The 12,996-nt window shown below is 40.2% G+C and overlaps 1 protein-coding gene across 6 annotated transcripts in view; it reads left to right on the top strand.

Moving 5' to 3' along the window:
* The first annotated feature begins 468 nt into the window (after positions 1-468).
* Positions 469-12,996, top strand: part of WDR17 (WD repeat domain 17) — a 102,921-nt gene continuing 90,393 nt past the window's right edge. For 5 of the 6 annotated variants that reach the window (XR_009349651.1, XM_059156103.1, XM_059156102.1 and 2 more), the window contains exon 1: positions 469-585. The gene's annotated coding sequence lies outside the window, so the exon portion shown is untranslated. Of the gene's footprint in view, positions 586-1,476; positions 1,548-12,996 lie in introns of all 6 variants that reach the window. The other variant, XM_059156104.1, reaches the window with a different exon arrangement.

Below are 12,996 nucleotides of genomic sequence, written 5' to 3'. Positions count from 1 at the left end.
CTCATAGCGGTTCAGGGGGTGACAGCCCCAGAGCGGGGCAGCCTGGCCTCCTCGAGGCTCGCCGCCCTCTGCGCGCCGCTCCAGGAGACGCCCCGAGTTACTGCGGGCTTGACTCCCTCTCCTCGGAAGTGCAGACGCAGGATGTGGCAACTGTCCGGTTCCGGGAACGCTGCGGGTTCGCCGCTTTCCTTCACTTTGGGCCTCCCGGTAAACTCCGCAGCAGCCCCGCCCAATGCCCGGGAACCGCGTCCTCCGCGCAGACTCCCCGTTGCTAGGTAACCAAGCTCCCGCACACTCGGTCTCCGCGGGGCGGGAGTCGCCACCGCCTCCCAGCCGGGCGCTCCAATCAGGGACCGGCATGTCTGTCACGTGGCCCGCGGGGGCGGGCCCAGGAGAGTCGGGCGCTTGGTCCGGCGCGAGGAGCGGCCGCCCCGCCCCACGGAACCCGCGGTCCCGCCGCCCCGCCCCCGGAGCCCGAGGCACGGCGCGGGGGAGGCTGGGGAGCGCTCGGGCCGTGCTCGCGCCGCCGCCGCCACCGCATCAGCACCTCCCGCTGTTCGCAGCTGCGGTCGCCGCCTTCTCCAGGTAAGGGGCCCGCGGGGCGCGGGGGGAAAGGGGGGCTGGCGCAGGCGTGAAGAGGGGGTCTTGGAGGCGGCGTGGCGTCGCGGGAGCAGAGCGCGTGCTGCACGCCCTCCCGGGCTTGGCGCACGACAGCCCGATGCGTGACTCCCCGGAGTTTTAGGGTCACGCACCTGATGATCACGAGGCACAAGCGGCAGCCAGCGTGTGTCTGGACACCTGAGCTGCCCCTGCAGTGTGAACGGACCATTATTCTGATTTTTAAGGTTATTAAGTATATGCATGTCCGGAGTCCGGACTGTATGCCCGCCGGGCACCTGTGTGTAGATTTCCCACCCCCTGGGAGATGGTCTTACTAGGTTGTACCGAGTAGGCGTTGAGTGAGACGGAAGTGGGTACCAGAAAAGGACAGTATTGAAGGTGAGAGGCATAGTGTTTGGTAAATCATAAAAAATACAGTCTTTCCTGTTTTCCCACACCCTCCCAGATTTTTGCCTGCAAATATTAAAAGGAGCCAAATTTAAGATGACTTTTACTCTTTTAAAAGCAATGGATGTGAATGAAATGTAGTGACCACTTTGTGTACCACTTGTATTGTAACTTCTCCTGGCCGATTGACTGATTGCAGACTTGAACGAGGCCTTGAAGAGAGAGTGACCGTTTCTGAATCTTGCACTGAGCATTTCGGGAACACCCCGGAGAGGAACGCGTTTTCCCTCCCAGGTTTTATAACCAAAGTTAGAAGTCCTTCTTGAATAGTTTAAGTAACCTCAGGTTACTTAAAAAAACCTTTATGTTTTCTCTACAGAGTAAATTCGGTAGAAAATTTAAATTTAAAGTTTAAAATTCGGGGAATTTATAAAATTCTCTTTAGATATCCCTATCTCTCTCTCACAGATGTGTCTCCAGGAATGGTCTCATCAATAGTGAGAGGATAATCTCCCCGTGATTATCATACAACACAGCAGGTTTGGGATATTCTCACTACCCTGTTTGGGGGGAGCTGATGCTGGGCTTATGGTGATTACAACCACTATGGAAAAAGCACTTTTTTTTTTTTTTAAGATTTTACTTATTTATTTGACAGACGGAGATCTCAAGTAGGCAGAGAGGCAGGCAGAGAGAGGAGGAAGCAGGCTCCCTGCTGAGCAGAGAACCTGATGCCAGACTGGATCCCAGGACCCCGAGATCTTGACCTGAGCCCAACGCAGCGGCTTAACCCACTGAGCCACTCAGGCACCCGAAAAAGCACTTTTTAATGTCCTTTTGAGGTTCTGTCTCACTGGCTTAAGTATGCAAGAAAATGGGCATAGTTATGTCTTATCTGTATGAAGGCAGGGATCTGAGCCAAGTGGTCTGACAGTCTTTACTGTTCTGTGATCTAAAATTAAAGTAGAAATTAAGTGACTGTGAAAAATTGTCAATTAACTCAAAATTTTGGGAAATAGTAAATACTTTACTGTATTGTTTAGAGTTTGATGGCACAAATGCTAGTTTTAAGTCATTGCATTAAGAGCTCTTGAGATGTCTTCTCAATTGGAATAAACCAATGGTCTGTTTCAAAGGGCACACAAGGAAAGAAAAATCCTCTTTCATTCATTCATTCATTCATTCATTCATTCGTTCCTTCTGAACAGCCCAAAATATAATGGGCACTGTATTTATTTCTTATATGCAACATAAAAAACATGTATTTTAAGTGAGCTCTGTTAACTTTATACTAAAATGGCTCTTTGAATGTTATTATATTGATTTGATTTTTTCTCCTGTGCTAGTATTTATAAAAATATGTAAAGAACTGTGGGTATCTGTGGAGAAAAAAAATCAAGTATATTTACTCGAAAGTTTAAAAGTTCTTCATTTGTTATTACTAAATATTGGTGTGCTAAAATTTTTTGTTACTCGTTCATTCATAATAATTCCATATATTAGAAAGCCACAAATTAATTTAGTTTAGGAAAAGAATGTTGTTAAATCCCCTGCTCCCAGTAGAGGGACTATGAAGGCTGGAATGTTTTTGTTATTTTCTCTAGTCTCTACCTCTAGCCCTCAGCTTGGGCACAGAGGAGCCAGTGGTGGTTTTTAAATCACTCAGAGACAATTAGGAATAGTTGTATTTTTCTTTGTTTTACCCTGGTAGTTAATAGAAGTCCAACATAAGTGATTAGGTTATCACGATCAATAAAATTTGTTCAAATTCTCCAGACTACCTAATTTTTTTTGCCTAACCTCTGAAATGAAGACCAAAATGAAATTCAAACAGTTTTGAAGGATTCACATTTCCTTCCTATATTCCAGAATTTATTGAAATCTGGTATATTCCAGAAAGGTGGCAATTTATCAGATTACTAAATCACCAGTTTACTCACCCATTCATGGCAATGCCGTATATACAAACTTTACTACTACTGTATAGAATCGACAAATTTTCTTTTATATTTTGTATATCTACTCTGAAATATTTGAGTGAAGTCATACAGCTTTTAGTGTGTTTTCAGGAACTGAACTTTTTTCAGGAACTGAAAAAATTTTTTAAATTTTTAAATTAAAATACAATGTATTATTAGCCCCAGGGGTACAGGTCTGTGAATCGTCAGGTTTACACACGTCACAGCACTCACCCTAGCACATGCCTTCCCCAATGTCCATAATCCCAGCCACCCTCTCCCTCCCCCCCTTCCCCAGGCAACCCGAAGTTTGTTTTGTGAGATTAAGAGTCTCTTATGGTTTGTCTAGGAATTGAGTATTTTAATCCATAAGAATCATGTTAGGAATTTGGGAGGGGTTTCTTTATTCATTCTGATGCCTTCTTTTCTTTTGTATCAGAAACATATTAAACTAAGAATTGGTTGGCACTTTTCAACATTCAAGACTTGCTGTGTTCTGTGATGATCGCATGGAGATTCTCTCACTGTTGATGAGAACTTTCCTGGAGATTATGAGAAAGAAATGAGATGTGGGGGCCCCTGGGTGGCCCAGTGGGTTAAAGCCTCTGCCTTCCGCTCAGGTCATGATCCCAGGGTTCTGGGATCGAGCCCCACATTGGGCTTCTCTGCTCAGCAAGGAGCCTGCTTCCCCGCCCCCCAACCTCTGCCAGCCTATGGGCCTACTTGTGATCTCTGTCTGTCAAATAAATAAAATCTTTAAAAAGAAAAAAAAGAAAGAAAGAAAGAAATGAGATGTGGATGCCTGAAGAGAATTTGAGAAATTCCCCAAAGAATTTATAGAGAAACAAAACCTAAAGGAAAATCTTTTTTCTTATCTGGGGTTGCTTAAAATGTTCAAGAAGAACATGTAACTTTGGTTACAAATATTGATATGGACATATTATAAAATGACCAGCTTTGACCAATGCCTTTGTGTATCAAGAAAATATCTCATCATGATTGATTAGAAAGATTTCAAAAGTTGTAATAGTAAAACGTGAGCTGTCACATTTGGAGAGAAGATTCAGGTTGTTTTTACCTGACTTCAATGACTAGGAAAAACTAGATCTGTAACTGAAGAGAAATTCAAACATTTGAAATAGGCTAGACATTGTAGAAAAGGCAGCCTGCCTTGAAGCCATAGGAGACACTTGTCATGCAGGTGTCTACTGGAGTGAGAGAATTTAAAAAACAATAATGACGGAAGTCTTGCTTTTTATTACTCTACAGGTGGGACCCACTGTGATTTTCTAGCCTAATTACTCCTAAAACTCTGCAATTCTGCATTTTAATTACATTTATATTAACAATAAATAGTAATAAAAATCTTCTACAGTAAGACCATACAGCAGATAATTTATCAGTTATTTGCTATTAATAGGGATTATTGATAATGGTCATATTCAGGGAAAACTCTATGAAGAGATGGAAGAAATAATTTTTCATGCTTTGGTAAGGATGTTACTACCTTCTGTCCTTAATTTAGAGATTCGAATGCTCAGCATTGAGGACTCGCAGTAGAGGAGTTCAGTTGTCCTCCTTATTCTTAGGTTCATTTTCTCCCGGTTGCTGACACACTAGGTTGTGAGCAAGGACCAATATCCCAGGCAGCCTCATTTGCAATTATCTATAATAAATTCAATTTCTTATCTGACACACAAAAACTTTCAAATTGGAAAGGAGAAAAGAATTCTCATTACAGAGAGCACTCGTGTTTGATGTGCTGTAGGAAAACCTGCCCTTTACTATGTAAAACACCTCCACATGGAGTCTTGAAAATTAAACAGTGGGTTAATAGGAAGCAGGTAATATTTAATTAAATTTGGTCCTTTAAGATAAAACAGTACGGATGAATTTTCATCAAGAGTTAACATTTTATTTTGAAGGTAAGTGTGGTAAATAGGCTTATTAGAGTCATTTCAGAATGTTTGCTGGAAGGCTCCTTAGAGACCAGTTAATCTAACACCCTTATTTTGTAGATGAGGTCACTAAACACGCAATGATATGTTGGTCAAAATGAGTCAGTGGGAAAGCTGATATAGAACTTGGGGCTCTGATATTCTGCATTATGCTGCTCCCTAAAGAAGCGTAGAATATGTCACCACCATCATTTTCTTTTTTTTGGGGGGGGGGAGGATATTTATCTATTTATTTTAGAGGGAGACAGAGAGAGCCCATGAGTGGATAGGGGAGGTGGAGGGGGCAGGGGAGAGGGAGAGAGAATCTCAAGCAGACTCTGTGCTGATGGGGGGAGCCTGCTGTGGGGTCCGATCCCACAACCCTGAGACCAAGGCCCCAGATGAAATCAAGAGTCAGTCACTCAACCCACTGTGCCACCCAGGTGCCCCATCATTTTCTCTTTCATTACATTTTTTTGAATACCTAATTCAAAACTTGGAGTAGTTAGGAATTACATCACTTTTATGTTTATTCTATATTGTTAAAATAATTACTGTACAAAGTGAACACTGTACATGTGTTTGGTTTCATCATATGGAAGGGTTACTTAAAATATTGCTTAGAAAGTGTTTTCCCACAATTTGTATCATTCATTGATTTGTTCATTAATACAAGTTAAGTTTTGCTGCAAAGTCTTATGTGATTTTCTTGGGGATTCAGTTATTTTAAAAATTCTTTATCCCAGTACATCTCAGTGGTACCTAAGTGCCCTTAGCCATCATATCTCCAGTTAAATACTAAATGCAGTTGAATACTAAAAATAAGAATCTTTTGGAAGTTGTAACCATCTAGATGATGGTTACTATTAGGTATCACTTTGAAGTTAGATGTTTATTTTCTAGACTTTGTGCCACTCTGGTACCAGATGCCATCTAGAGCAGTATTACTCGAAGTACCTTAGACCAGCAGCTTTCCTATGAGCTTGTTAGAAATGCAGATTCTTATATCAGGCCCTGAGCCGATCAGAATCTCTAAGGGAGAGATCAGAATCTGTTTTAATAAGCCTCGAGTAATTCTTAAACAAGGTAGGGTTTGGAAAGTACTGATATAAGGTACATTATGCCGTTGGACCCCAACACCTCATGAGCTGGTAATGGCCATTGGATAATTCTGCTTTTGAAACGTGGGAGCACCATGAACTGCCAAATAAATGAATTAATTCCTGAAAACATAATAGTGGGTACATTTCATAAACATCTGATAGTAGCTTTTTGGACATAATGTTTCATCTTCATTATTAACTACATTAATTCATCTTTGAGGGGAATTTTATGTTTCCTAAGAGCATAATTTTTGACAGATGGCTATCAAGTAAATAAGCAACCTATGTGATCTGCATTTGTCCTGACTTAGCCCACGCAACCCTTCACTTATCAAACTTTAGGATTTATCTCAGGCCTTCTGTCAATGTATGGATGCATACACTGAAGACATTTTTGGATTTAGTGACTTATGTGGGCTATTTCTGTTCATTTTAAAGCTTTCCAGCTTTAACACCATTGGATTTCCTTTGCTGGTTTTTCTAAATTGACTTATCAAAATAATTTTTAATACCACTTGCCAAGAATGAGAAAATGCCAGTCCAAGTAATAGTTTCTGCCAAATTGGAATCCTTATTTTCAAACAGATAAGCATAAAGGCCCACCCTTGCTTAAAAACGCATATAAAAAAGGTATAACCCACAAAAGAGACTAATAGAAGGGGGTGGGAGTCCTGTTTTAGTATATGTGCTGCCGAAGCGAGCACGGGGGGGTGGGAGTCCTGGTTTACAAAATGATTCATGGCATAGCTTCTCAAGTTTTCATTCAGGAGTAATGATCCTCTTTATAAAAATAAGGCTACAGGGGCACCTGGGTGGTTCAGTGGACTAAAGCTTCTGCCTTCGGGGTCAGGTCATGGTCCCAGGGTCCTGGAATTGAGCCCCACATTGGGCTCTCTGCTCAGCCGGGAGCCTGCTTCCACCTCTGTCTCTGCTTGCCTCTCTGCCTACTTGTGATCTCTGTCTGTGAAATAAATAAATAAAATCTTTAAAAAATAATAAAATAAAAAAATAAGGCTACATATTTTTCCATACCCTAATATAGAAATAATCCTATATCTTTTTATGACAAGTACATACTTATATTAAAATGTTTCTGTCAATGGAATATTTTCCTCTAACTTACTAGTTTATGGGTGAAAATTTATATGAATTCACCCCTCCTCTGCTTTTCTTTAGCTGACTCAGAATGGTCACACTGAGGTATATACATGATCCTTTTGTTCAAGAAAAATGGATTACTTCTTCAGGCAAATTAAGAGTTATTCCCCACACTGCAGCTCTAGATTCTAAAATCCTCCAACCACCTAAGAAAACTAATTCCATAATTTAAATCCACATAATTTTCATTTGGGGGGTTAAAGTGTAGAAAAGTATAAAAATAAATGTGCAGATGGATGATAGAGTCTGTGTAGGTGGATGATGAAATCTTTAAATCAGTGTCTTGGGCTTATAACGAGTGTGTTTTCTTGATCAAATTGAATTTGTGCTGGTGTGAGTGATCGTTCTGTGAGTCCAAACTAGCACTACCATAATGACCTTAATCTTTTCTGTTTGCTAACTAATCCAGGATTTTAACATAGGTTAATACCATGTGCTTGTTGTGACCTATTTTGCCATGTAAGCTTTTAAGAACATCATGATTTGACATATGCTGGGCATGCTGACCGAAACTGCCCGGCCAAGCTCAGGAAAAGTAAATTTAGGAATGGTAGAAATTTAAGAGTTGAATCTTGGTCAGTACAAGATTCTAGAGGCAGTTTTTCAGCTAAATTATCTTTACTGTCCTTAAACTATGTAAGTAGTTCTCCACCTTTACTGTGCATATAAATCATCTAGGGGTAATGTTAAAAAGCAGATTTCCATGAAACAGCTGAACATAAGGGAAGGAAAAAAAAGAGGGAGGCAAACCATAAGAGATGCTTAGCTCTAGAGAACAAACTGAGGGTTCGTGGAGATTGCTGAGTGGGGAATGAGCTCAATGAGTGATGGCTGTTAAGGAGGGCAGTTGTGGTTAGCACACTGTGTTGGATGTAAGTGATGAATCACTAAATTCTCCTGAAACCAATATTGTATGATATGTTAACTAATTAGAATTTTAATAAAAACTTAAGGAAAAAAAAAAAAGCAGGTTTCCAGGCTCTACTATAAGATTCAGATCCACTAGCTTTGGGGTGTGATCCAGGAACCTGCAACTTAGCAAGTTTCTCGGTTAATTCTGATGCAAGAGAAGTAAGACCCACACTTTGAAATGCATTGATATAGAGATTTTTAAAAGTTTTGTTCATCTTGATAATCCATGGCTCCATGTATCAGTGAGAATAGTGGTCCTGTAGAATTAACGGATGCTAGACAGAGGAAGAAGACCTCAAGTTAGTGAGCCCATGGCTTATTAAAAAACACATTTTGGGGGGCAGTTTCCAGATATTTTCTAATGAGCACATGTTGATTATATAATTACAATTTTTTTTTTTTTTTTTGCATAGCTCTGAGCATAGATTTAATCGAATTTTAAACACTGATTTTTTAGCAAGAAGTTTTTAGGGTTTTGTTATTTTTTTGTTAATATAATCAGTATAGTTCTATTAAGAAAATTTGCAAAATTCCAGAGATTATAAAGGTGAGTTAAACAAAACTACCTTGAGTCTCCGCATCTTGATATGTCTCTGATGTTTGAATACATTTTTATATCCTTTTATTGATTTTCCTCAGTGTTTCTCAAACCGGCCACAAGCTTCGGTTTCCACCTTTGCTTTGGCTCAGCATGCTTTTGGCACTGGACACCAGATGCCTGTATATTTTGCCTTTCTCATCTCCTTCCAGTCTTTGCTTAGTGTCCCCTCAATATTACCCATACCCCCATCTTTTAAGATTGACATGTGAGGGGTGTCTGAGTGGCTCAGTCGGTTAAGTGTCTGCCATTAGCTTGGGTCATGTTCCCAGGGTCCTGGGATCCAGCCCCGCGTTGGACATTGGGCTCCTTACTTAATGGGGGAGTCTGCTTGTCCCTCTGCCTGCTGCTCCCCCTGCTTGTGCTCTCTCTCTCTAACAAATACATAGACACACACACACACACACACACACAGAGTCTTTTTAAAAATTTGCCATGCCAGCTCAGTCTCCAGAACTCCTTGTCCTCTTTTCCTCCATTCTCTTCTCTGTGCCACAAATTCTCTTCTCAGAGACGCCATTGCCTTGTTTGCTTAGTTCATTCTCTCATTCCTTTCCTCAAGAAGAAGAACTGTGGAAGGGCAGGATTTTTGTGTTTTGCAGAGTGTTTTTTCATGAGTGCCTGACTGGCACATAGTTGGGGCTTAATAATTACTTGTTGAATGAATGAATGAAATTGAGAAAGGATTATTAAAATTTTAGAAAACATAAACAAGTCAAAGGAATAATAAATTTCCAGCTATGAAATAGCTAACACTTTACTCTGTGGTGTGTATTCCTTTAGTTTTTAAAGTGTGTGTATGTGGGGCGCCTGGGTGGCTCAGTGGGTTAGGCCTCTGCTTCGGCTCAGGTCATGATCTCAGGGTCCTGGGATGGAGCCCCGCATTAGGTTCTCTGCTCAGCAGGGAGCCTGCTTCCTCCCTCTCTCTGCCTGCCTCTCTGCCTACTTGTGATCTCTGTCTGTCAAGTAAATAAATAAAATCTTTAAAAAAAATGTGTGTATGTGTCTGTGTGTATATGTTTATACATATATATAAATTGTATGTAGATTCTTGAATATTGGGACATAACCATAACATGCCTATTAAGTTAACTTCAGAAAACTTTTTCAAATCATTGATTCATTATCACTTTTTGCATTTTTTTTTTAAAGATTTTATTTATTTATTTGACAGGCAGAGATCACAGGTAGGCAGAGAGGCAGGCAGAGAGAGAGGAGGAGAAGCAGGTTCCCCGCTGAGCAGTTAGCCCGATGCGGGGCTCGAACCCAGGACCCTGAGATTATAACCTGAGCAGAGGCTTAACCCACTGAGCCACCCAGGTGCCCCGATTATTTTTTAATTATAAAAATATTTCGAGTCAATTTCTCTCTAAATATCAAGAAATAAATTGTGTCTATTGATTACTTTTGTAAAATGAGAAATTTAGCGTACCTTTGTTTTCTTCTTTCCCTTAATTTCAGTACTTGGGAAAACCAAGATTTAAAAAATTTTTTTATAACTTTTATATCATTGGTCTTCTCTTTCAATAATTCCTTTGGAATTTTTTTTCCCTTTTGAATTATTTTTAATAACTTTTTAACCATATAACTTCGATATTCACGTTTCTTTGCTTAATATATTTTTAAATTACATGAACTTCTATATTTGAATTGTTCTGGTTCATTTTTTCAAAAGCCTGTATTTTTTTATTCAAATGATTTTAAAAGGAATATTACATGAGTAAATGCCTTCTAAATTCTTGTGTCTATGACAGTGTTTTTCTCTTTGTTATCCCTTTACACATAAATTATATTTTGGTCATTTATAGAATAGTGAAGTCATCATAGTTGAATTTAACATAGTTATTGTACCTCTGATATGTGTTCAGCAGTGGTGAGAGATGACATCAGTCTGAATTCTCTGCGTTTGTACAAAACATTTTTAAGAATTCTACTTAGATACTCATAGGGTTGTAAAAAACTAAATTAATCCCTGAATTTGCCTTATACCTATGTATGGATCTTTTTGAAAAATGTATTTTGCTTGAAATAAGACTACTTTCAGGGTCCTAATCAGGATTCCTCTCTAATCAGGGTCTTTTTCAGTTCAAGTAGTGTTGCTTTGGCTACTTATTGGGTTGTTGCTTTTATTTCTGTTATTTCACTTGTGCTTGAGTCATCTCTAAACGTGTTTATAATATGTAGTTTGGGTTTTCATCTCCTGTATACTGGTATGTTTCCTTTTCTCTCTAATTAAAAAAAAATCTTTCTGTTTCCCATAATTTTTTTTTTTAAGAATTTATTAATATGTCAGACAGAGAGAGAGGAAAGCACAAGCAGGGGGAGCAGCAGGCAGAGGGAGAAGCAGACTCCCCGCTGAGCAGGGAGCCTGGTGTGGGACTCGATGCCAGGACCCTGGGGTCATGACCTGAGCTGAAGGCAGATGCTTAGCCGACTGAGCCACCCAGGCATCACTTCCCATAATGCTTTCGAGGTTTTTTACTTGTTTTCTGAAATCACTAATACAAGTTTTGTTTTGTTTTGTTTCGAATTCTGCCTTTTAGGGCTCTTTGATGTGGATCTCTCTTCTGCTCTTGCCTTTCAGTTTCTTTACGATCGTTGTTTTGACTATCTCATCCCAGAGCCTTTTTATCTTAGCTGATAGTATCCTCATTCTTATTCTTGAATGAGAGGATGCCTGTAAAGGAGACTTAAAAGACAATATGCAGATTGCTGCGAGCCCAGTCTCTGTCTTCTTGAACAGTGGATCAATTACATCACTATTTGATCAATATAAAAATCTCAACAAAACCAAAACTTAGGTCAATATCCTGACCTAATTGCCATCATCTAGCATGCTTTTCATTTCCTAGTGTGGTTCTTTTGTCCTGAGATGGACTTTTTTCCTCTCCACCCTGACTAAATGGATGGAGGAAATACATTAAAAAATACAAATATTTTTGTGCTTTTTCCTTCCATTTGTAATATATAATTAAAGAGTTACACTTCCCGGAGTATAGTGGTACTCTCTTATGTCCAATATTTCTTTTCTAGTAGCTGGGTTTTGTGGGGGGTTTTTTGTTTGTTGTTTTTGTAGTTGCTGAGTAGGAATAGTAGAGGTCGTAGATGGAGTGGAGTGGACACGAAGAAGTGCGTGAAGGGAGTGACAGGCAGTGCTCCGGCTCCCATGACACGGGATCGTCTGAGTGATGCAGATCTGAATGGGGGACAGCTAGTGAGGCAGCAGTAGTGTTCATTTAGACATACTTTGGGGAGAAAGACGTTTTAACTTTCTAACAGTACTGTGGATGACCTACTAGGACACTAGTACCTAAGACAGAATTAGAGAACTTTGGTATATACTGGGATTTCCCCTTGGAATGTTGCGAGACGTTGTTTTGAGCACTCCTGTGAAGGCTTTTTGGTGTGTGTGTTTTCTATGATCTTATAAGAGCCAGTTAGAATTCTTTCCATTTCAGCAACAGAAAATGCCACAGGTATTGCTATTCATGTAACTAAAAGTCTAAAGTTAGGTAGCGTGCGCGTGTCATTTACTGTCCTTGTGACTCAGTCCCTGTCTCCTGTGCTGGCTTTTCTCACACTCTAGGTAGTAGTCTCCAGCGGTTCTAGATTGCTTCTCTTGAGAGCCCGATGATTGCCTTGGCTCTCATTTCAGGCTCACTGTGGCTCTCATGTGGACAGAGGATGGAGTAGTGCTTACAAAAGCCCTGTTTCATGCTTAGACACAGTTAAGCTGTGTTCCTGTCACTGAACCATCACCACGGCCCAGGAAGTGGTTAGTGTAAATTGGAACCACCTGCTCGAGTTCAGACGGGGCTTCCACTTAAACCTGGACCAAAGCAGATGTTTGGGGATCACCAGACAAAACTGCAGAGCTATTTCTGAAAGAAAGGAAGGAAGACGATGGGGAGGCAGACAACAGATGTTCACTGCCGTGTTTAAAGGGAAGTCACGAGACACTGATGGAAGCCACGAGAAATGCTGGAACACCTCTTATGCCTCTAAAACACGGAGACTTCGGGCAGACTGAGCTGTGAACAAAATAGGGCTTTGAACCTTGAAGCCTGGGAGGACAACACTCCTCAGTTGGAATTTGAAAGTATAACAAGTTTTAATTAAACTTATATTTAGCTATTTGTCTCTCTAGCTATGCTTACATTTTAATCGTTGTGGACTTTATAATATGTAGGTAATGAAATGCAGATTAATTAAGTAATGCATTAATATCAGAAGAATAGAACCTAGGAATGATTATCAGTAATGTAAGTATTCTCTATGCCTGCCTGTAGCTGGTTTTCATTTTTTGGTTCCTGATCTTTATT

Source organism: Mustela lutreola, chromosome 18 (genome assembly GCF_030435805.1).
Source record: "Mustela lutreola isolate mMusLut2 chromosome 18, mMusLut2.pri, whole genome shotgun sequence".
Classification (NCBI taxonomy): domain Eukaryota; kingdom Metazoa; phylum Chordata; class Mammalia; order Carnivora; family Mustelidae; genus Mustela; species Mustela lutreola.
The sequence above is the reverse complement of the archived record's forward strand: the minus strand, read 5'-3'. Positions and strand labels throughout refer to the sequence as shown.